Genomic DNA, 23560 nt, shown 5'->3' on the forward strand with positions numbered 1-23560 from the left:
GTGGAAGCGGTGTTAATGGTGCCGGCGGTGGGGCGCTCACCCTGAGGTCTGTGCGGGTCCCAATGCCCCAGTATAGTGACGGAGATGCTGTGTTGTAAAAGGGCGCTGTCTTTTGGATGAGATGTAAAACCGAGGTCACAGCGCTCTGTGGTCATTCAAAATGACCACCAAAACCTTTGACAAAAGCTCTTGGTAATTGATGGTCTTCAATAATGCTTCTCCTTTAGGTACATTTTAAATCAGCTGAAAAATGCTGTGAAATGGGGGGGCACTTCAGGCCAGTGTAGGATTTGGGTTACAAGAACCATGAAACTGCACGAGAAAGCCCGTACACTGAATTACACGGCTTTCTATTCAAAGGAGGACAAAAGAAATTCCCTGAGTTCGATTTTTTGCAGCACAGAGAGGAGCACTGTTGTGAGGCCGGTTAGCTCAGTTGGTTCGAGCGTGGTGCTAATAACGCCAAGGTCACGGGTTCGAGCCCCGTACTGGCAAGGTCCTTTTCTCCTCTCTTACCAAAGCTGTTAGGTTCCTTTCCGTGGTGAGAGGGGTTGTCATGCAACGCTGCCACATAGTGCCGACAGACAAGAGTGTTGCGGGAGAAGAGAAAAGTGTTTGAAGATTTAAGAGTGTCTTAGGTGGAGCCAAAATCAAGTGTCACAAATACAAGTGGGAGGATTTCCAATGTTTAATATGGTAAAAATAAGCGGAAGTTATCTGCCGGTCCGGCACAGTCTGCCATGCTTTTGTCATATACTGTAAAGTGGTGTCGAACTGGGTGTCGAACTGGAGCCTCACCATTTGCATATGTGAGGCTCCAGTTATACATCGAGTGTCACATTAAATGACAAAAATGAAGAGAGTTAAAGCAGCTGGAGAGGTTTTCTTACAACTTTTGAGCTGACACAGTTTTGGAAAATGTTTCCTTCACGCTGCACTGTACAACATAGGCAGCCAAGAGTCTCCAAAACAAAACAGAATTGACAGATAGGAGAAAATTCCCACTCATCCTGAAGTTCCCAAAATCCAGCACTGAGCGTAAACAAAGTGTCTAAGTAGCGTGGGAATGCTAACCCTAACCCTAGCTGGAGTTTGAGCAATCCAGCACTGAGCGTAAAAAGATGAGTCAAAGTAACGTCTAATCGGATTAGTTTCCTTAGTGCTGGTTCAGAGTCTGTTCAACAGTTTACCTTTCACACATGCGCAAAGAAGAATGTTGGGGGTGCACGCTTCAAGGCGCCTTACAGCTGTAGGGAGTGATTCGAGACGATTCGTGGCGTGTGCTCGTTCCCATATACCGTACGCCCCGGGGTGCAGTGCTAAGATGATGTACAATACCGCTTGGGCACGTAACGGCGTTATACCCAAGGTTTTCGTTTGTTCGTTTTGTTTTGCTCTGCTTTGCTTTGTTTTGCTTTCCATCGCGTTGGTAAGTGCGTAAATAAAAAGGCGATTCCTGCGTCTACCACTAATGTAAGAGCTATTTCAAGTGCGACGTGGTGCGGCTTTTCAAATGCTTGTGGGCATTTCTCTGTTGTTGATTCTTTTTTTGTGTGTAACAAAGTGGCATTTTCATGTCCGGACGGGGAGACTTTATCATTCCGACATGAAGCCACCCTTAAGTCCTCTGAGGCGTGTCTGTCTGCAAGGCTTGTATTTTGGAAATGTTTTTTTGAAACGGAGAACGACTTTGAAATAGGCTTCCGCCGGCGCCTCGCGATCCAGGTAAGATTGTAGCAAGAACGCAGCGGCAGTGGGGCTTGCTGTAGTCGTGGCTGAGTGGTTAAGGCAATGGACTAGAAATCCATTGGGGTTTCCCCGCACAGGTTCCAATCCTGCCGACTACGTTGTCCGCTTTCAGTTGGTGTGTTTCGGCACAAGCAAAGAAGCGCGCCTCTTTGCTGTTCCTGGTGGTTTTAAAACGCCCAATCGCTTGTACCCGCTGCCTTAGAAATAAGTTCTTCAGCGTCCGCAAATGGCATTTTGCAGCTGGAAGCAGATGTCGACGCGTTTTGCACAGAGCACCAAAAAAGCATCTTTTTTGAAGGCCCAGGCACTGAGCATTGGTGGTTCAGTGGTAGAATTCTCGCCTGCCACGCGGGAGGCTCGGGTTCGATTCCCGGCCAATGCAGTGGCTTTTGCAGCGAGCGGCTCCATCACTTGCATCCCCTTGCAACTCGCAACTGAAAACCCACTGAAGCTAAGCAGGTGTGAGCCAGGTCAGTACCTGGATGAGGATGAGCTACAGGGAAAAACAAAGCTTCCAGCTGGAAGCGGTGTTAATGGTGCCGGCGGGGGGGCGCTCACCCTGAGGTCTGTGCGGGTCCCAATGCCCCAGTATAGTGACGGAGATGCTGTGTTGTAAAAGGGCGCTGTCTTTTGGATGAGATGTAAAACCGAGGTCACAGCGCTCTGTGGTCATTCAAAATGACCACCAAAACCTTTGACAAAAGCTCTTGGTAATTGATGGTCTTCAATAATGCTTCTCCTTTAGGTACATTTTAAATCAGCTGAAAAATGCTGTGAAATGGGGGGGCACTTCAGGCCAGTGTAGGATTTGGGTTACAAGAACCATGAAACTGCACGAGAAAGCCCGTACACTGATTACACGGCTTTCTATTCAAAGGAGGACAAAAGAAATTCCCTGAGTTTGATTTTTTGCAGCACAGAGAGGAGCACTGTCGTGAGGCTGGTTAGCTCAGTTGGTTAGAGCGTGGTGCTTATAACGCCAAGGTCGCGGGTTTGAGCCCTGTACGGGCCAGGTCTAGATCCAGGTCCCTGTTTGTGAAACAGGCAAATGACTGTCTCAGGGGCCCATTCCTCATTCTCAAGACACATGTATGCAGTATGTACACCGTGCATTGAGCAATAGGGACTGAATACACCACAGGTAAGGTTAGAAGTCATTCTGAGGTGCCACATGTGAGGGATACAGCTAGGCATCCGAAATGTAGGGTTTGAGACCCTTCAGGAGTACTGCATCCTTTGAGACAGACCCGTGCATGTTAAACAAATGATCATTTCTTTCGGCATTAGGGACTAAATATACTAAACATATGATGCTAAAATGTTATTTTCACATATATTAATGTAATAAATGATTGCTTATGCTTTAGAAACAAATCTAATTAAAATAAAAGCTTAAGTTTTGTATTTATCTTGTACCATAGAACATGATTTTCTTTGTATTTCAAGCCCACAAAGTGTCCAAATGACGCACTACATGATATAAGGAAGATTATCACATGCATATCGGTATTATCTTTCTTATGAAAATGCATTCCTTTCATTACCTTTTACTTTTTAAAATGAACTCAAATTGAGTATAATGTAATAATTTAAGTAGAATAGATTCTAATAATATAATGATCCAGTGTTTTGCACTACTTCACTGCTTCACTGCTCTATGCCATCTGGAAATAAATCCTCAGACTGCTTACTGCCCTGGGCATGTACCAATAAATTAAAGGAGCACATCTGTTTATCACTGCGTTGAAGCAGGAGACACACAGTCTCTGCAAACACATCCTAGATACAGTGTTCCAGCACCTTTGACCTCATCCAGAACATATCATTTCTTGAAAGGGATTGCTGTCCGAATGCACATCTGAATCCCAAACAGAATCTCTAGTAAAATACGATCATTTGTGAAACAGGCAAATGACTGTCTCAGGGGCCCATTCCTCATTGTCAGACACATGTATGGAATGCTTTCACCGTGCATTGAGCAATAGGGATTAAAAACACCGCAGGTAAGGTTAGATGTCATGTTCTATGCTCATTTCTTTCAGCATTAGGGACTAAATATACTAAACGTATGATGCTAAAATGTTATTTTTACATATATTAATGTAATAAATGATTGCTTATGCTTTATAAACAAATCTAATTAAAATAAAAGCTTAAGTTTTGTATTTATCTTGTACCATAGAACATGATTTGCTTTGTATTTCAAGCCCACAAAGTGTCCAAATGTTCTATGATCATTTCTTTCAGCATTAGGGACTAAATATACCAAACGTATGATGCTAAAATCCTGAAAAAAGGATGTGCTCCATCTCGTCAGTAGATTGGATTCCAAAACTGATTTGGGTCAATATACATTACCTTTGAAATTAAAGTACAGTCTACTGTAGGGAACCATCAACTTAGAAAGCATTGGCCTTCCCTGGGGGTCAGGTAGGTGCAAAAGATAAACCTTTATCCTATCTTTATCTTAAGATAAGTGGCCAAGCAGTATTTTTCCAAGTTTCACCAAGCACATCATGTTGCCATAGTAGACAAAGTTCTATAAAATGTTAAATAACTTTTAAAAAAAGTATCTTGGTCTTACAGTACTGTACAAGGTGAATTAAACTGTCCCTGGTAAGAAAAAGTAATTAGAAGCATCTCAGAAACTTTATCTCTAGAAACATTAGCTGTTTTATATCATGTAATTTAGTGTGATGTTGTCAGAATTCAAGGACATTATCACACACAGAAATTGGTTCAGTTAAATCTAAAAAACACAGCTAAACATGGGTTTAAATGTAACAGAAGTCTTACCTCTTGTCAAAAGATTTAATTCAAGAAGCGATGTAATAAATGATTGCTTATGCTTTATAAAGAAATCTAATTAAAATAAAAGCTTAAGTTTTGTATTTATCTTGTACCATAGAACATGATTTTCTTTGTATTTGAAGCCCACAAAGTGTCCAAATGATGCACTACATGATATAAGGAAGATTATCACATGCATATCGGTATTATCTTTCTTATGAAAATGCATTCCTTTCATTACCTTTTACTTTTTAAAATGAACTCAAATTGTGTATAATGTAATAATTTAAGTAGAATAGATTCAGGTAGGAAATATAGAGTCATGATGTTTATGGCTGACATCATTTCACATGGGTGAATTTTAAGCTAAGAAATAAAAACATTTACAATGAAGATACCATTGCTTAATTTTAAATGCCTTTAAAAAATAAATACCTCCTGAGAATAATTTGCCACTCCCAGATCCTTGGTAAGGTACTGTTTGAATCCAATCAGGAGAGGAGCATCCAGGGAGTGCTTTCTATAGAGTCCAGCTTGGGCCACTCTCTTCCGGCCTGCTGATACTTTTTAACTACTCAGGGCCTGTAAGGATATAAAACACCGGTTTAAACATTTTATACCTATAAGACAAATTAGAATTTTAGTAAAAAATAGATACATCTGAAAAATAAAAAGTCTTACTGCTGATAGAGTTCTTCAGAGCTCACATCTTCCCCTTCCTTATCCGCTTCTGTTTCAGTTTCTAGAGCAGCCTCTGGCATCTCTTCCTCCTGGACTGCGGCCTCTTGCTCAGGGCCGCTGGAATGCAGGTAGATTCTTTTCAACATGCTTTTACATAATATGTTGTAACAATGATTTCAAAAAGAAACTACAGAAGCCTTACAGATTAAAAATATCTCACCTTGCCAATGTGTCTTCAGGCTTCCCATGTACAAAAAGGCCCAAGGACTCTAGCAGTCTTACAACCACTATCCTGTTTGCCTCACCAGACACGATCTCTATTCTGTGGTAATCCACGATGACCCCGTTCTTCAGGTGATTCATCATGTCCTCCCTCGCCTGTTGAGAGGCCATCCTGATGTTTTCTGCCGTGGCGTGCTTCATACACACCCTCTTCAAGTGAGCAGGAAGCTGATCAAGAGTATTCAGGCACATCTTGCACACCAGGGGAATCCTCGCGGGTTTCCTTTGAAAATAAATAATACCATCTGTGTATAGAAACAAGCTAAGACTGATTTCTTAAATTATCCTTAATTTTCTCTCTCATAGTTTGAGCATAATGATTTTATTGCATTTATATAAGAATTGCTCATTGCTCCTAAATAAATAATGGTTTCATAAAAAAGTGAACACTTGGTCTCAGTCACAGACTTTCCAATAGAAGCCATTGTGGAGTTCAGCAACTGCAGGTCCTAGAAGTGGGGAAGGAATTTTAAAAGAGAAATTGAATTACAATACAGAAGGAATGGCTGAGGGATCACTGAAATATATATATACAAATTCCAAAGACTGAGTCCATATAGAAACAACTACCTTTCATTTTCAGTATAAGAAAAAAAAAACATTATCTTCCAAAGCATCATAAAATTGTCCCTTCTTCCAGACTCTACTTCTCTCTTGTAGTAGTATAGCAGACCTTTCCAGGTGAGCAGATCACAGAGTCCGAAATGAGCTTCCTCCATCAAGCAAAGTACCTGAACATGACTCTGTCTTCATAAAAGTGCCCCTGTAATAAAGAAATTAAATCCGAAATCAAGAGGGCAGTTGCCTACTGAAATACAAGAAGTCATCAATTTTAACCTAGCAACACATTAAAGGCTGCATCTATACAAGTACGATTCTAGAAATGCTCACCAGATTACGTTTTAAGAAGGAACTGCGCCTCAGGTTCCGCCGAGATCTTAACTCGGATGGCAGGATTCAGAGTCCGGAGTGCGGACTGATGGCGCACGGAGGGTCCATATACTGTGGATCCCTCAGTGATCTTCCGCGTATTCAAACCGTTAGCGTGTGACTCCCCTGTCCCCGTGACCTCTTTGCTCTGCTCTCTCCTCTGTGCAGCTGAGCCCGACTCACGGTAAAATGGAAAAAAATATGCCCTCGACGTGAGATTTATTCTGGAGCGAGCCAGTGTTGCGCATAGCTGCCTTCAAAGCAGTTAACCCAGGTTCAATTCCCGGCCAACGCAGTTGCGAATGTTTTCAAATGCTGTCATGAGCCTTGGATTGTGACTAGCAAAGCGAAGCCTTTTGAAAGAGCTAAAGCACTGCAAAACGGAATTGAAGGAGAATCTTACAGGGGATTCTGAGCAGTGTCTGCATACATGCAGTCAGATAAAGGTGCTGAAAGCTTGAGCTACTCTCAATGTCATGCTGCCCTTCCCCGGAGTAAATCTGTTACATTGAAAGAATGCTTCTGGCAGGTTCAAAAAGGGACCCTTGTTAATTGGAGAAATCAATGATTTCGAATGAATTCTGTATGCGTTAAAAGACAGCTATACACAGAAAACATGCAGGACACTGCTCATGATGTTTCCCGAGCCGAAACACAGTGCGTTTTTCCAAGCCATTTGACAAAGCCCACCCACTGAAAACTGCAGCAGATCGTGTAAAGACGTTCAACTTTGTAACTACTGCACGCACAGGAAGCAGAATAAATTCCTCTTTTCAAACTGTCAAAGGTTTGCTTTGCGAACGCTGCAAGACATCGCACAATCTCTTTTGAATGGGGACAAACGATTTCTTATGGGGCGCAGTAAGTACAGACGTTTAAAATGCTCCACTCATGCCGACGATGCAGCATGAAGAAGCGCAACCTAACGTTTGACAGACAAAAGCCAGACGCCGCTACGAGCAATATGAAATCATACTGACAGCACACGGCGTTTCGCGCTGACTCAAAAGTAATCTCGACAGACGCTGTTCTCTGCATAAAGCTGAAAGAGCTAAAGAGCGTTTCTGTTGACACGTAACAAGCTCGTTTCTTTCTACCATGATATCACCGTGACCAAATCTGTCTTTAAACACCTTGCTCAGTCTCTGACGAGACTGTCAAAAATTGCTTTCGCCGATTGTATTGCAAACCGGCGGAAGCGGGGTATTGGGAAAAGTTTTCAACTAGCAATAATCGCGCCTCGGCTAAACCTCACAGGCTACGATACTGCCACTGCGCAAAGCTGACGGTTGCCAGGCAACCGCGGGGATCCTATGGAAATCGTTATCGATCGTCTCATGGCATGTCGTTGCTATAACGCTTCATATTTGTCGTCTTCTTCTTCTTCTAGCTTGAGGTTTTGAAGAATTTCATGACAGACAAGGGCTCCGTTGGGAACAAAGGGCGTTGTGAGAAAACCGTTGCTTATTTTCAGCAGCAGAAATACAACCCTTTAAATACAAGATGACAGAACAATGACGAAGGGCATGCCGGGAGGAACTCATGCACTACAGAGGAAAGGGGGCGGGCACGTACAGTTCACATTCAAGCCACAAGAACTCTTCTCGGATGTTGCACAAACAAATCCTAACGTCCTGAAAGCATTGCAGCATGTTTGTGTCCCACTTCCCGTGGCTGCGGGACGACTGACACGAACGGACAAACACAATCTGTGGCGTTTAGCGTGACATAGTCTTGCAGGCATCGTGCTGTCTCACTGCAATATTATACCGCTGGAGGAAACAGTCCATCTGGCCATGAAACTCATTTGAACGTCTAGCTACAACAACTAACAATATCATGATTTATTCAGGATGTGTGGAATCAGCACGTCCCGGAGACAGCTTCCGAAATCGTGAGCATTCTCTGGTGGTAGGGGCGTTCAAGATGGCGCTCAGGTGGGAGGTAAAGTTTAGTGGTTGGGGAGTTTTTTTGAGTTTTTCATGACCTGAATGTTAATTTTTGCTTTTTTTGACTACAGAAAAATAAGGACTTAACACTAGTTGTTTAAACTTCAGTTATAATTGAAAGAAAAAAAAACGATTTTTTTTTAGGTTTAAAAAGTCCGATATGAGTAACACTGGGAAAAGAAAAGAGAGTGCTGGGTCTTCGAAGGAGAACTCTAAGATACCTCAATCGTATATGTATAGCACTACAAAAAAATCGATGGCAACTAAAGGGAAAAGTGAAGCAGCTGCAGGGGCAGCAAGAGGGCGGAGGCGCCGTGCGCCCGGCCGACGTGTTGGACCGGTGCGCTTTACGTGCTGAAATAAACACGCGACAGCCCCGAAATGTTTCCAGAGTGCTGTGCACTGAAGACTTGCCTGGTGCTCCTCCGTGCAGATTGTTTGTCCTCCTCCAGTGCAGGACGAGCCAACACAAGGGAGCGCATTCGCCAACATCCAGGCACGCAATGCGATTTGGAAAGCAGCTCCTTTCCAAAGAGTTGCACACGAACGATCCTTCAGTCCCGCTCGGGGGGCACGGAACCCCCGCCACACACAGCTTCAAGTAGCGAGTCAGGCGCCAGGGGTTTCGCTTACGGCCACACCACCCTGAACATGCCCGATCTCGTCTGATCTCGGAAGCTAAGCAGCGTCGGGCCTGGTTAGTACTTGGATGGGAGACTGCCTGGGAATACCAGGTGCTGTAAGCTTTTGCTCTCCCGGCCAGCAGGGGTCGCCGTTGGTGCCGTAGGCTTTGGGAGGAAAACCTGCAGGATGGAAAGGTGATCTATAGCCTCATCTCTAGAGATGTTTTGTTGCTGTGGCATGTGTGTGACCCATATTCAAAAAAAAAAACCCGTCTGTAAAACGAATATCGAAGCTGCCTCTAAATCTGCAAATGAAGATGAGTCGATAAACCACTCGTTTTTCGTATAACTAGACATATATTCATTTGTTACCAATTTCATTCATTGAGCATGGATACAATAGAGGTACAGCCATTCACTGTTTGACATGTCTGCACTGGTACAGAACCCAGCAATCAGAAAACGGGTGAAACTGTCTTTAGACTCAGCATACAGTACCGAGGCCCCCCATGACCAAATAAAGGCTAACCTCGATAATCAGCCTAAAGAACGCAGACTACAGCAAAACGACTGACTTTGAAAAGGGAATGAACGTCCGGAAGGAGTAGTGGAACTAGCTTGAGATGCTTCTCCGGACCCCTAACTAAAAGCCAGCGAGAACCAGCAGCGGCGTCCACTCCTGTCGAACCGGGATCCTTCCGCAGCCACGCAGCTCGTGGTGTCCTAACCCTCCCGTATCTGATTTTGGACCAAGCACATCAGGGGAGAGCGCGAACCCAGTCCCCCACAACCAGAAATTATGCAGTCGAGATTCCCACATTTGGGGAATTCACAGGGGTCAGCACAGCCGGAGTGCAAAAATGACTCTGTTTTCTCCCCGAGCGAGGAGGAAGGAGAGCATGGCGATGGGGACAGCTGGAACCCCTCCACCCCTCCCTCTACCCCCTTCCTTGAAATGGACTCCGTGAACGCTTTTACTGCTGCCACCCTGATGAAGGCTCATTCAGAGGATGGCTGGCAGGAAATTGGTAAGAAGAAAAAGAAAAAGAAGAAGGTAACAGGTGAGACCGAAGAGAAATGTGTTTTGTAAAGACTGGTTCCACTTTCTTATGTAATATGGCTCTAAACATAATTTCTCTTAACACCAGAGGTATCAATGACAGAGTGAAATGCCAGTCTGTCTTTGATTACCTCCAGCAGAGAGAGGGAGATGTGTTGATGTTGCAGGAGTGTGCTTTAGCCTATCAAGAGAGGTATAAAAGCTTTGAAGATAGGTGGGATAAAGGGCCTTCTGTTTGGTCAGGGGACAATAACAACAGAGCCTCTGGCGTGGCCATTCTTTTCAAAGGATGGGCTTTCAAATTGAAAAGTATTCAGAGGGTCATAGATGGCAGGTTGCTGTGTGTGGATGTGGAATGGGGGACCGTTAACCTGCGGCTAATCAATGTGTATTGTCCTACTGATGTGGGAGGAAGGGTGGAGCTACTCAAGGCACTCTCTCCCCTATTGTTAAGTAGCACAGACGTGATAGTGGGAGGGGATTTTAATTGTATCTTAGAGCACACAGACAGGCAGTCTAGCTCTCCGATAAAATTGGATTCCAGCTCACTGGCCCTGCAAAACTTAGTTCAAGACTTTAAACTCTCAGACACATATAGATGTATATATCCCACAACAGCAGGATATACATGGTCAGGGAGGAATAGCAGCTCCAGAATTGACTATTGCTTTGTCTCAGAGAGAGTGAAAGTTGTTGGGGTCACTCTTCAGCCTGTCTTCTTCTCAGATCATCAGGCTTTAGGGTGTAGAGTGGAACTCCAGGGCGGGACTGTCTTTGGCCCAGGCCTCTGGAAACTCAACACAAAGCTGCTAGAGAACGAGGGGGTTGTATCCCGCTACAAGGAGAAACTATCACAGTGGCTGTCCTTGCAGTGTCTGTACGGGTCAGTAGGAGAGTGGTGGGAGGAGGTGAAGGTGAGGACAAAGGCCTTTTTCATGGCTGAGGGAAGGAAGGCTGCTGCCAGACGGAGAGGAGTGCTAGCCAGGAAACAGAGGCAGCTGCAGCGTCTCTACACGATGCTGCACAGTGGCTTCGATGTGCTCGAGGATATCACCCTTTTAAAAAAGGACATCCGGAGCATAGCCGAAGAAAGTAGTCGAGGAGTGCTGTTAAGAAGCAGAGTGCAGTTCTTGGAAGAAAATGAGAAGTGTACTCGCTTCTTTTTCAGGAAAGTGGTAGGCTCCAAGTCTGTCATGGAAAGTGTAGTTGATGAGGAGGGACGAGAGAGAACAGAGCCGAGTGCTATCCTCTCCTGCACCGAGGCCTTCTACTCAAGACTGTACAGCTCTACAGAGGTAAAGGATGAAGAAATTCATTTTTTTACCTCAAAGCTAGAAAACGTTTTGAGTGAAGAAGATAGGGAAGTACTTGAGAGGGATTTGACAGTAGAAGAGCTGAGACAGGCTATGGAGAGCTTACAGAAGGGGAAAACTCCGGGTGCTGACGGGCTCCCTAAAGAATTTTATTGCACCTTTTGGGATCTGCTTCAGGATCCGCTACTGCTCCTATTCGAGGAAAGCTATAAGACAGAATTGCTGCCTGACTCCTTAAGAGAAGGCACTATCTCTCTCTTGTTTAAGAAAGGAGCAAAGAATGACATAAAGAACTGGAGACCCCTCAGCCTCTTAGGCGTGGACACTAAGATCCTGCGCCTACAAAATGTAGTGGCCTCACTGGTAGGGAAAGAACAGACTTGTGGGATAGCAGGACGCCTGATGAGCGACAACCTGGCCTTGTTGAGGGATGTTTGTCTGTACTCAGAGGATCGCTCCCTCCCTCTGTGCATTTTAGGTGTAGACCTAGAAAAGGCCTTTGACCGCCTAAACCGGCAGTACTTAACATCGGTACTTGAGCACATGAATTTTGGCCCCATCATGAGAAAGTGGATTAACCTGCTGTACACAGGTAGCAACAGCAGAGTAATGGTTAATGGCAATAGATCACGCCCCTTTGAAGTCTGTTCAGAGGTGAGGCAGGCCTGCCCATTATCCCCCTTGTTATTCGTTTTGGCTATGGAGCCCTTAGCCTGTGCCTTGCGCCAGGATCAGGCCATTAATCGGATACCAGTGCCTGGAAGTGGGGGAGGAGAGGTAAAGACATCTCTATACATGGATGACGTCACCCTGCTCCTCTCTGACAATGCCTCAATTAGCAGAGCTCTGCAGTGCTGTGATCGTTTCTCTTTGGCTTCATCCGCAAAAATTAACAAATCTAAGAGTGAGATTTTTTATCAGAACTGGAGGGAGCCAAAAGAAGGACATGATCTCAGGCTGCAAGAGAAGAGAATTAAGGTCCTGGGGGTGTATTTTGGAGAAGAGATGGGAACAGTAAATTGGCAGAACAAATTGCCAATCTTAAACAAAAAACTGATGCAATGGAAGGACCGAGACCTCACCATGACAGGGAAGGTGCTGGTCATCAAAGCCGAGCTCTTGCCTGTCTTGAATTTTCTGGCTTCTACCTTCCCAATCCCACACCGTGTTGCAGCGGTGCTGAGGAGATTGATGTTTCAATTTCTATGGGGTGGGAAGCAGGAAAGACTCAGAAGGGAAATAATGTACAGGCCGCTACCCTCAGGGGGGAAGTCTGTCCCAGATATTGCTACGAAGCTGCTGTGCATTTTCCTGGCCTCTGTGCTGAGAGGCTTTGCAACAGCACCTGCAGCGCGTACCTGGACTTATTTTTCCAGGCTCTGGGTAGGTAGGGAGGAGTTCAGAGTGTGGGGTGTCAGACCCAAGCTGGACGTCCCACTCTCTGACACATGCCCTGCAATTTATGGGACAGTTAAAAGTTTTCTAAGATCTCACCCAATTGGCCATATTCCCCTCCGAGATGTCAGCGTCCAAAAACTGGAAGATTTCGTTGCACCCCAGAACAATAGGCAGACCCCTGTGGGCATTTTAACATCAGCCCAAACAAGGAAGGTGTGGAGACACACATCCTCTAAATTTCTGTGCAACATTAACAGAGATTTAGCCTGGAGTGTCTTCCACCAGTGCTTACCGGTACGAACTTTCTTGTACCGTAGGGGCCTCACCCCCAGCCCTCGCTGCGTTAGGGTGGGCTGCGGCGAGGAGGAGACTGTGACCCATCTCCTGTGGTCCTGTTTTTTTGCTAAGGCCTTCTGGGCACAGTTTGAAGATTGGTTGCAGGCTCTCTTGCCCCAATTTACCCTGACCGCTGCTTTCGTCATATACGGCATCTCTCCTGTCAAACTTCCTCCCGACGTGTTTGACAGGATCTGGGCCGTGGTGAACAGTGGGAAAGACGCCCTGTGGAGAGTGAGGAACATGGGGCTGTTCAAAGGCATCGAGGTCCCAGTCAAGGCAGCAGGTAGCCTGGCCCTGTTCATCACCCGAGAGAACTATTACCTCAGAGATCTGTGGAGAGAAGGGAGGGAGGAAGCAGAAAATCTGTGGGAAATAGAGAGCATAGGTCAATATCTCAAGAAACTATGAAAAACATTATCATGTTTAAGTAAAGAATGTGATTTGCACCAGAAAAAAAGAAAATTGTTGCTATGTAACTGTTACCGTGTCAAAATGTAATGAGATGTGATCATATATACTGTTTTAAGTATGTATATTAATGTAAAGCTTTCTGATTTGTGATGTCCTGTATTTTTTTGTGAAAAGAAAATAAAGTTCTTAAAAATCGAAATCGAATCGGTTCACCCAGGGCGAGGCTCGGCCGTTGCACTCCGGCTGTGCTGACCCCTGCGAATTCCCCAAATGTGGGAATCTCGACTGCATAATTTCTGGTAGTGGGGGACTGCGTTCGTGCTCTCCCCTGATGTGCATGGTCCAAAATCAGATACGGGAGGGTTAGGACACCACGAACTGCGTGGCTGCGGAAGGATCCCGGTTCGAAAGGAGTCGACGCCGCTGCTGGTTCTCGGTGGCTTTTAGTTAGGGGTCCGGAGAAGCATCTCAAGCTAGTTCCACTACTCCTTCCGGACGTTCATTCCCTTTTCAAAGTCAGTCGTTTTGCTGTAGTCTGCGTTCTTTAGGCTGATTATCGAGGTTAGCCTTTATTTGGTCATGGGTGGCCTCGGTACTGTATGCTGAGTCTAAAGACAGTTTCACCCCTTTTTTTAATTGCTAGGTTCTGTAGGTTCTGTACCAGACATGTCAAACAGTGAATTGCTGTACCTCTATTGTACCCGTGCTCAATGAATGAAATCAGTAACAAATGAATATATGTCTAGTTATACGAAAAACAAGTGGTATATCGACTCATCTTCATTTGCAGATTTAGAGGCAGCTTCGATATTTTTTTTTTAATATGGGTCACACACATGCCACAGCAACAAAACATCTCTAGAGATGAGGCTATAGATCACCTTTCCATCCTGCAGGTTTTCCTCCCAAAGCCTACGGCACCAACGTATGCTATTGCAGACACCAACGTTGCCTAGATAGAAAACCGAAATAGCCGTGGGTTTGCTTGCTGGTCTGAAGGATCTCTCTTCGAATCTCTATCATTTGTCAATGGAAGTAAAAGGCACTGCAATCTCATACATTCAGAATCAAACCCGCAGCTGTTGTTCGACTTTATTTCTTGACTAATTACATCTGAGTGTCGCATGAGCAGTTACATAAACTTGTCTGGTATATTTGAACACAAATGCCGTTCTTCAATTAAAACTAACAGTACATTGTCAGGGACATTCAGTTCTATACAAACAAGAGACAGACAAGAGAATATTTCTACCGTTCATGTGGACTACGTGTTGACTTACTGATCGGAATAATTGAAAAGTTCAGGCTCATAGCCGATGCAGTGCGTGCTAATTAGAACAGCAACGCTGAGCTCTCAGCACCGTACTGAGGCCAGGTGTTTTTCTAAAGCTGTCAGGTGCAGTTCATTTACATGAAGGAAATCTCTTACTGGGTACGATTACAATGCAGTAAGTAGCACAGACTAATTAGGGAGTAGCCCGATGCGTTTAAAAACGACCCGAGCCAGGCAGGAGTCGAACCTGCAATCTCCTGATCCGTAGTCAGACGCGTTATCCATTGCGCCACTGGCCCCGGTGTGACACTGCAGGACTGTAACCCAGTGAGATCAGCACTGCAACTAGTAAAATATTATCCCCGGTCCATTCTTTTCCAAAAGTGAGAAACACCTGTTTTCTACATTTTGTCTGTTTTAAAACCATATCTCTTTAAACCAAACCAAGAGTCTGTCTTTTGCACTGATATTCTGATTCATTTCGATTTCAAAGAAAAAAAAAACATTATCTTCCAAAGCATCATAAAATTGTCCCTTCTTCCAGACTCTACTTCTCTCTTGTAGTAGTACAGCAGACCTTTCCAGGTGAGCAGGTCACAGAGTCCGAAATGAGCTTCCTCCATCAAGCAAAGTACCTGAACATGACTCTGTCTTCATAAAAGTGCCCCTGTAATAAAGAAATTAAATCCGAAATCAAGAGGGCAGTTGCCTACTGAAGTTCAAGAAGTCATCAATTTTAACCTAGCAACACATTAAAGGCTGCATCTATACAAGTACGATTCTAGAAATGCTCACCAGATTACGTTTTAAGAAGGAACTGCGCCTCAGGTTCCGCCGAGATCTTAACTCGGATGGCAGGATTCAGAGTCCGGAGTGCGGACTGATGGCGCACGGAGGGTCCACATACTGTGGATCCCTCAGTGATCTTCCGCGTGTTCAAACAGCCAGCGTGTGACTCCCCTGTCCCCGTGACCTCATTGCTCTGCTCTCGCCTCTGTGCAGCCGAGCCCGACTCATGGTAAAGTGGAAAAAAATATGCCCTCAACGTGAGATTGACTCTGGAGTGAGGATAGACGTTACCTTTTTATCGTTGAACAGGATGTATGTGATGTGGCGACTAGGTTCAATTTTGTATCCTCTTTAAAAGATTAAGGACTGGGGTGAGCGTGATTTACCACCCTTTCAGCTAAGAACCCGACGTGCGCACCGTTTAAGCTGCATAGACTCGGTCGTTTAACTCTTCTCCATTAGAAGGGTTAAGGTTAAAGAAAAAAACATTGCTGACTTCTTTTTTTTTTTGCCAGCCACGAGTGCTGATTAGCAAGGTTTGTATTTCATGTTTTGCAAGTTGCATCCATTATAAGAAAAACAAGTTGTTCAAGACAGGAAATGAATGCTTGCATTTAATTAAGTCTAGCCGTAGGCGGTTGTCCATAATGACCAGTTCTGTTCGAGAAGACAGAATAAAAAAGGCACCGCTGGGATTCGGAGCCAGGGTCTCCTGTGTACTAGACAGGCACCTTAAGCAACTAAGCCACGGCGCCCCAGGAGAGCTGTCCTTTGACAGCCACTTGGACACACCACTCAGACACATCTGCATTCGGTGTGTGCTCCGCCTGCTCGCTGAGCAAGTTGCCACCTTTACATATAATAGCAACATCAACACCAAGAGAAAGGGTGACAAATGGCTTTTATCTGGAACTTTTCATGTCCAAGGAGCTCAATGTGCTTTCTGTGTACAACAGGGCCACTGAACTCCACACTGGCCACTGAACCACAGCAGTGGCTTGCTGGCTTGACATCTCCCAAGGAAAATGTTGAAATCGCATGTGGAACAGGAAAATGACCCTCGAGTACGGGGGAAAAAAAAGAAAAAGATCATCTGGAGCGCGCCAACCCATGTCCGGACAGCGCAGATCCCTCGACGAGGTGGCCGAGTGGTTAAGGCGATGGACTGCTAATCCATTGTGCTCTGCACGCATGGGTTCGAATCCCATTCTCGTCGCGCTCCATGTCTGACACGTGTGCCCGTTCGGCGTTGGCCCTCCTGTCGTTTGCTCCGGTTCTAGAGCCGTGCATTTTCTAGCGGTGGCTGAACATGGTATAGTAGGCTAACGTCGGTATCGAGCAGTAACAGTAACGGTATTTACGTGTCGCTGCTGCCAAGTGGCTCTGGGTTGAGACCGCGTTTTCACTTACTTGCAACGCAAACGGAGAAAGCGATTTTTGACAGTCTCTCGAGAGACCGCGCTAGGTGTTTAGGGATAGACTTTGTCAGTTCCCCCTGGGATGGTGGCCTCTCAAATAGTTTGTGATTCCTTATACAGTAGAAGCCTGCTTCGTGGCTTAAATCCAAGCTAAGGAAACGAGTTAGAGGTCTGATGCAGAACTGCGAATTCAATGAAGGGGAACACTACAGTACATTGCACTGTATGTGTGAGGAAAGCTGCCCCCTTCAGTCCCTTGTCGACCGAACAGAGGACTGTAAAGGATACCGCCAAGAAACTTAAGGATTTACCATATTAAACATTGGAAATCCAACCACTTGCATTTGTGACACTTGATTTTGGCTCCACCTAAGACACTCTTAAATCTTCAAACACTTTTCTCTTCTCACGCAACACTCTTGTCTGTCGGCACTATGTGGCAGCGTTGCATGACAACCCCTCTCACCACGGAAAGGAACCTAACAGCTTTGGTAAGAGAGGAGAAAAGGACCTGGCCCGTACGGGGCTCGAACCCGCGACCTTGGCGTTATTAGCACCACACTCTAACCAACTGAGCTAACCAGCCTCACGACAGTGCTCCTCTCTGTGCTGCAAAAAATCAAACTCAGGGAATTTCTTTTGTCCTCCTTTGAATAGAAAGCCGTGTAATTCAGTGTACGGGCTTTCTCGTGCAGTTTCATGGTTCTTGTAACCCAAATCCTACACTGGCCTGAAGTGCCCCCCCATTTCACAGCATTTTTCAGCTGATTTAAAATGTACCTAAAGGAGAAGCATTATTGAAGACCATCAATTACCAAGAGCTTTTGTCAAAGGTTTTGGTGGTCATTTTGAATGACCACAGAACGCTGTGACCTCGGTTTTACATCTCATCCAAAAGACAGCGCCCTTTTACAACACAGCAACTCCGTCACTATACTGGGGCATTGGGACCCGCACAGACCTCAGGGTGAGCGCCCCCCCGCCGGCACCATTAACACCGCTTCCAGCTGGAAGCTTTGTTTTTCCCTGTAGCTCACCCTTATTCGGGTACTGACCTGGCTCACACCTGCTTAGCTTCAGTGGGTTTTCAGTTGCGAGTTGCAAGGGGATGCAAGTGATGGAGCCGCTCGCTGCAAAAGCCACTGCATTGGCCGGGAATCGAACCCGAGCCTCCCGCATGGCAGGCGAGAATGCTACCACTGAACCACCAATGCTCAGTGCCTGGGCCTTCAAAAAAGACGCTTTTTTGGTGCTCTGTGCAAAGTGCATCGACATCTGCTTCCAGCTGCAAAATGCCATTCGCGGATGCTGAAGAACTTATTTCCAAGGCAGCGGGTACAAGCGATTGGGCGTTTTAAAACCACCAGGAACAGCAGAGAGGCGCACTTCTTTGCTTGCGCCGAAACACACCGACTGGAGGCAGATAACGTAGTCGGCAGGATTCGAACCTGCGCGGGGAGACCCCAATGGATTTCTAGGCCATCGCCTTAACCACTCGGCCACGACTACAGCAAGCCCCACAGCCGCTGCGTTCTTGCTACAATCTTACCTGGATCGCGAGACGCCGGCGGAAGCCTATTTCAAAGTCGTTTTCCGTTTCAAAAAAACATTTCCAAAATACAAGCCTTGCAGACAGACACGCCTCAGAGGACTTAAGGGTGGCTTCATGTCGGAATGATAAAGTCTCCCCGTCCGGACATGAAAATGCCACTTTGTTACAGACAAAAAAAGAATCAACAACAGAGAAATGCCCACAAGCATTTGAAAAGCCGCACCACGTCGCACTTGAAATAGCTCTTACATTAGTGGAAAACACAAACGACCAACTCGGAATGACTTGCTTTGGACGCTTTTCAAAGCGTTCTTTGTGCACGACGACTGCGCCGCCTAGCAGATACAAATGGGTTGTACAACTTTGAAGTAGCAAATGGAAGAGGGCTAAGCCTCCTCTCTTTTAGCCCAGGTTCGATCTGTCTCCCAGAATCACCAGGGCGCACGCACACACACACACCTGTGCCGTTGAAGTGCTCTGCTTCATTTCTAAGGGCAACTCAACATTCACTCCTACCCCGAGTGCAGAAAAGACAGCGTCTGCAGCAGCAGCAGCTCAGGTCTCTGCACAGGAGCTAAGCTGCCCCCATCTCCTCTGCTCTGCTCTGCGGCTCCTGCGGAGCGGAGTCCTGCCTGGAGCCGTGTTTGCAGGCGGCAGCTCCCCGCACCCTGTCTGTGCGTCGTGTCCAAGAGCTCCTGGGAGGAAGAGAGAGCCCTCCCACTCGGGGGCTTTTCCACGGTCTGTGTGAGGAGGGGCGGGTGTGTCCAGCAGCTTATCGAGCGGAAGCCTGGGGCGGCGGAGAGCTGTGATCGTGCAGACCTTGAGGTGTCACCTCTTTGTCTGCTTTCCCGCCCCCCCTCCGCCCAAGCTCTGCTCCAAAGTAGCCCGGCAACCCCTCACACCTGCACGTGTCACAACCTAAGGTGTGGTCATGAGACACCCATGGGGTGTTGTTCTGTTCTTGCTAATTGTTTCCTGCCCGTCGCAGGCAGGAGTCCATGCGAGGAAGATGCGCTGGACAGAGCTCAGAGGGCGCAGCTGGGTGGCTTTCCTTCTGAGTGACGTTCCTGCAACACTCTCCCGCTCCTCTTGGTGCGCTCATGCCGCAACACAGGAAGGCTGGAGCAGGTGGCTGTGCGCTCTGTCCACCGCCGAAATAGCTCAGTTGGGAGAGCGTTAGACTGAAGATCTAAAGATCCAGGGTTTCGGTATTTTGTTTCATCGCGCCCTTTGTTCCTCTCTCCAGCGCCCCCTGCCTAAAGTGACGCTTCCCTTTCTCAGCCGGAAACGCAAGCGAGACACCAGCAACTGTCCCTGCAGGTTTCCGTAGTGTAGCGGCTATCACGTTCGCCTAACACGCGAAAGGTCCCCGGTTCGAGACCGGGCGGAAACAGCCTCGTTCTGCATGCTCCTGTACTTCACAGAGGTATTGAGCGACCGGTCATTTGTTCCCAATGTATTTCCGGTGCCTTCATGCAGTCTTGTACCAAACGCACGTTCCGTCTGTACACGGAGCCGATCATTTGCAATTGGGTTGTGCCGACAGACCAGGACGAGCCTTGTCGGCTCAAAAGCAGCGCAGGACCTGCAAGAACAGCAGAAAGATTAGCATCCAGCGGGGGCTTCTTAGTGAGCCCAAGATCTCATCAAGAATCGGCTCCACCAACAGGGCTGGGCGCATTGTTCCATTCTCCGACCACTCTCGGTGTAAACAAGTCCCTCCTGGTCTCTGCTTGAATTGCACTTTCCTACGTTTGCTTTGGTGTAACTGGCTTCCCCTGCATGGGCGAATGTGAAGAAGATCCTTAGTAAGTAATTGAAGAAACCCGAGAAGAGGTCAGAGTGGCCTCTGTCGTTCATCAACGATCCAGTCAGGCAGTACTCCTCTGTAAAGCGCCGTTCGTTCACATCGATTGGCTTTTTTTTGCCTTCATTCGTGCAAGTAGTAAAAGCAGACGCCCCTATTCTGCCGTGACCCGGATTCGAACTGGGGTTGTTGCGGCCACAACGCAAAGTACTGACCACTATACGATCACGGCGAGTTACCGATACACACGTGGCAGGGCGGAAAAGGCTGTGCTCTCTTCGTGTGACATAATTCGGAAAAGTCCTGACGTTGCATTTCAACTGAGCCCCAGTATACATCGACCCTTCGACACTCTGAGTGACAACTCTCTTGCGTGTTTTCTAATATTTCTGTGGTTTGCTTGCATGATGCCCGGAACAGCAGGGTTGCGTGCTCCCATATGGTCTAGCGGTTAGGATTCCTGGCTTTCACCCAGGCGGCCCGGGTTCGACTCCCGGTATGAGAACGTGTTAATTTTGCCTCCTGCTTTCCAAAAGATCAGCACCGTGTACGAAGGAGCCGCATTAAAACTACTCGAACGTGCAAAACGTGCGAGAAGAGGGGGCGCTTGTTTCCAGCCGAAACTTCTCGCGTGTGAGACGAGCTGACCATCGCTGCAGGAGGTGGGAGGGTTACTCTGGTAGACAGGGCTGACCTTTGGCAATAGGATTTATACTCTCCAAGATGATATTTGCACTTTCTGGAGAGGCGATTTTCTCCACTTCAGTAGCCCGATTTCGTCGATTGCGTGGAGAGGGCTGTAGAATGTGGCGCCGCCTTTCCTGCTCCGTCCATGACAGGCGTGCTGGACTCTGGAGAGAGAGCACGGTCCATCAGCGCACACCAATAAAGGCACTGGAAGCCGCTGAATCGCATTGGCGAAGCTCAGCACTGGGCCGCTGGGCACATCTGACCACTGTTTCCGTAGTGTAGTGGTTATCACGTTCGCCTCACACGCGAAAGGTCCCCGGGTGGAAACGGACTTCAGACTTCTTTTGTCGCCACGCACAAAAGGGGATTGGGGATTCGCCTAGCGCTGTTATCGAACAGACCCACTCACCTCTTAGTGTGGCGGGATCTGCACAGTGCATGTCGCAGCGCATCCTGCTTTCACTTCAATGCGCGTCCTGATGTACCCCTGTCTCCCGCGTGACAGGTGGGGACAGGTGACAGGTCCTATACTAATGAGGAAGACATCGCTCTCTCCGACCCCCCGGCATCGTGTCCCGACCCACCGTGCTGGAAGCCGACGCGTGCTGTGATTCCTTTACGGAGCAGAAATGACAACCGAGGAGCCGAGAGATCATTTCAGCATTTCGCGTCTGAACGGAAAACACAAACAACCAACTCAGAATGACTTGCCTTTGACGCTTTTCAAAGCGTTCTTTGTGCACGACGACTGCGCCGCCTAGCAGATACAAATGGGTTGTACAACTTTGAACTAGTAAATGGAAGAGGGCTAAGCCTCCTCTCTTTTAGCCCAGGTTCGATCTGTCTCCCAGAATCACCAGGGCGCACACACACACACCCGTGCCGTTGAAGTGCTCTGCTTCATTTCTAAGGGCAACTCAACATTCACTCCTACCCCGAGTGCAGAAAAGACAGCGTCCGCAGCAACAGCAGCTCAGGTCTCTGCACAGGAGCTAAGCTGCCCCCATCTCCTCTGCTCTGCGGCTCCTGCAGAGCGGAGTCCTGCCTGGAGCTGTGTTTGCAGGCGGCGGCTCCCCACGCTCTGTCTGTGCGTCGTGAAATTAATTAATAACGTTAATAAATTTATAAAGTTAATTTATAAAGTTAATAAAGTTATAAATTAGAAATTAATAACGATATAATTATATTCATGTACCGCAACACAAGAATAGTACACGCTGTACATTGTCTGTCGATAATGTTTCTGTAGTGCTTTAGTGGGTTAGGTTCCTGACTTCCATGTCACACGGTCTATGATTGAATCCCATGGAACTATGACTTTATTTTTTAACAAACATTTCTTTGAAAAAATGAAACGTTTCCCTTGGTCAGAGATTAAATAAAACCTCACTTTTTTAGGTTTTACTGTGCAGAGTGAGGTTTTACCTCACTTTTTTTGAGCAGAAGGTTTACTGTGACCTGAGAAGGGCCGGCATCCAATCACGGTGGTAAATACACACAAGCTCTCACTCATCTGAGCTACACGGCTACCAAGATGATCTCGGGTGCGCCGAGCTGGTACGGAACATATTGAACTGATCGACGGCGAATTGTCTCTCAGACAGGCTTTTCACCTCTAAGCTCCCTGACTGACAGTGATCAGCTAGGTAGTGAAACAGTCAGCTGCTTCTAAGCCTTAAACAGCTGCATCTCGGTGCTTCCACGGAGAGATGATTTGAAAGCCGAACATCACCCATTGGGAACACCTTACTATCACTAGTTTAAGAGACTCTTAAGGTCTTGCAGAGGTGCCTGTCTAATAGCATGCGCTTTGCAAGCTATAGGTGTTTAGGCTGAGGCAGAATGCCTAACAAAATGTTTTTCTAAAGGTGTGTCCAAGTGGCTGCAAAAGGACAACACTCCCGGGGCACTGTGGCTTAGTTGGTTAAAGCGCCTGTCTAGTAAACAGGAGATCCTGGGTTCGAATCCCAGTGGTGCCTTCTTTGTTCTGTCTTCTTGAACAGTACTGGTCATTATGGACAACCGCCTACGGCTAGACTTAATTAAATGCAAGTATTCATTTCCTGTCTTTAACGCGACTTGTTTTTCTTAAAATGGATGCAACTTGCAAAACATGAAATACAAACCTTGCTAATCAGCGCTAGCGGCTGGCAAAAAAAAAAGAAGTCAGCAATGTTTTTTTCTTTAACCTTAACCCTACTAATGGAGAAGAGTTAAACGACCGAGTCTATGCAGCTTAAACGGTGCGCACGTCGGGTTCTTAGCTGGTAAATCACGCTCACCCCAGTCCTTAATCTTTTAAAGAGGATACAAAATTGAACCTAGTCGCCACATCACATACATCCTGTTCAATGATAAAAAGGTAACATCTATCCTCGCTCCAGACTAAATCTCACGTTGAGGGCATATTTTTTTTCACTTTACCGTGAGTCGGGCTCGGCTGCACAGAGGAGAGAGCAGAGCAATGAGGTCACGGGGACAGGGGAGTCACACGCTGGTGGTTTGA

The 23560-nt window shown here is 46.6% G+C and overlaps 11 non-coding genes and 1 pseudogene across 11 annotated transcripts; 8 read left to right on the forward strand and 4 right to left on the reverse strand.

Moving 5' to 3' along the window:
- The first annotated feature begins 2060 nt into the window (after positions 1-2060).
- Positions 2061-2131, forward strand: trnag-gcc (transfer RNA glycine (anticodon GCC)). The gene has a single exon. It is a non-coding gene; the product is annotated as a tRNA-Gly (tRNA).
- Positions 2132-2687: 556 nt separating this feature from the next.
- On the forward strand, positions 2688-2761 carry trnai-uau (transfer RNA isoleucine (anticodon UAU)). The gene has a single exon. It is a non-coding gene; the product is annotated as a tRNA-Ile (tRNA).
- A 4813-nt stretch (positions 2762-7574) lies between these two features.
- Positions 7575-7716, reverse strand: LOC148634639 (U4 spliceosomal RNA). The gene has a single exon (XR_015933580.1). It is a non-coding gene; the product is annotated as a U4 spliceosomal RNA (small nuclear RNA).
- A 1292-nt stretch (positions 7717-9008) lies between these two features.
- On the forward strand, positions 9009-9127 carry LOC148634640 (5S ribosomal RNA). The gene has a single exon (XR_015933512.1). It is a non-coding gene; the product is annotated as a 5S ribosomal RNA (ribosomal RNA).
- Positions 9128-13715: 4588 nt separating this feature from the next.
- LOC148634641 (U1 spliceosomal RNA) lies at positions 13716-13856 on the forward strand (annotated as a pseudogene).
- Positions 13857-15024: 1168 nt separating this feature from the next.
- trnar-acg (transfer RNA arginine (anticodon ACG)) lies at positions 15025-15097 on the reverse strand. The gene has a single exon. It is a non-coding gene; the product is annotated as a tRNA-Arg (tRNA).
- Positions 15098-16721: 1624 nt separating this feature from the next.
- trnas-gcu (transfer RNA serine (anticodon GCU)) lies at positions 16722-16803 on the forward strand. Its single transcript has one exon. It is a non-coding gene; the product is annotated as a tRNA-Ser (tRNA).
- A 714-nt stretch (positions 16804-17517) lies between these two features.
- Positions 17518-17591, reverse strand: trnai-aau (transfer RNA isoleucine (anticodon AAU)). Its single transcript has one exon. It is a non-coding gene; the product is annotated as a tRNA-Ile (tRNA).
- Positions 17592-18432: 841 nt separating this feature from the next.
- trnas-aga (transfer RNA serine (anticodon AGA)) lies at positions 18433-18514 on the reverse strand. The gene has a single exon. It is a non-coding gene; the product is annotated as a tRNA-Ser (tRNA).
- A 1363-nt stretch (positions 18515-19877) lies between these two features.
- Positions 19878-19950, forward strand: trnav-aac (transfer RNA valine (anticodon AAC)). Its single transcript has one exon. It is a non-coding gene; the product is annotated as a tRNA-Val (tRNA).
- Positions 19951-20797: 847 nt separating this feature from the next.
- On the forward strand, positions 20798-20869 carry trnae-uuc (transfer RNA glutamic acid (anticodon UUC)). The gene has a single exon. It is a non-coding gene; the product is annotated as a tRNA-Glu (tRNA).
- Positions 20870-22959: 2090 nt separating this feature from the next.
- trnat-agu (transfer RNA threonine (anticodon AGU)) lies at positions 22960-23033 on the forward strand. Its single transcript has one exon. It is a non-coding gene; the product is annotated as a tRNA-Thr (tRNA).
- Positions 23034-23560: the final 527 nt, after the last annotated feature.

The sequence above is a fragment of the Lepisosteus platostomus genome, unplaced genomic scaffold (genome assembly GCF_059453375.1).
Source record: "Lepisosteus platostomus isolate fLepPlt1 unplaced genomic scaffold, fLepPlt1.hap1 Scaffold_32_H1, whole genome shotgun sequence".
Lineage (NCBI taxonomy): Eukaryota > Metazoa > Chordata > Actinopteri > Semionotiformes > Lepisosteidae > Lepisosteus > Lepisosteus platostomus.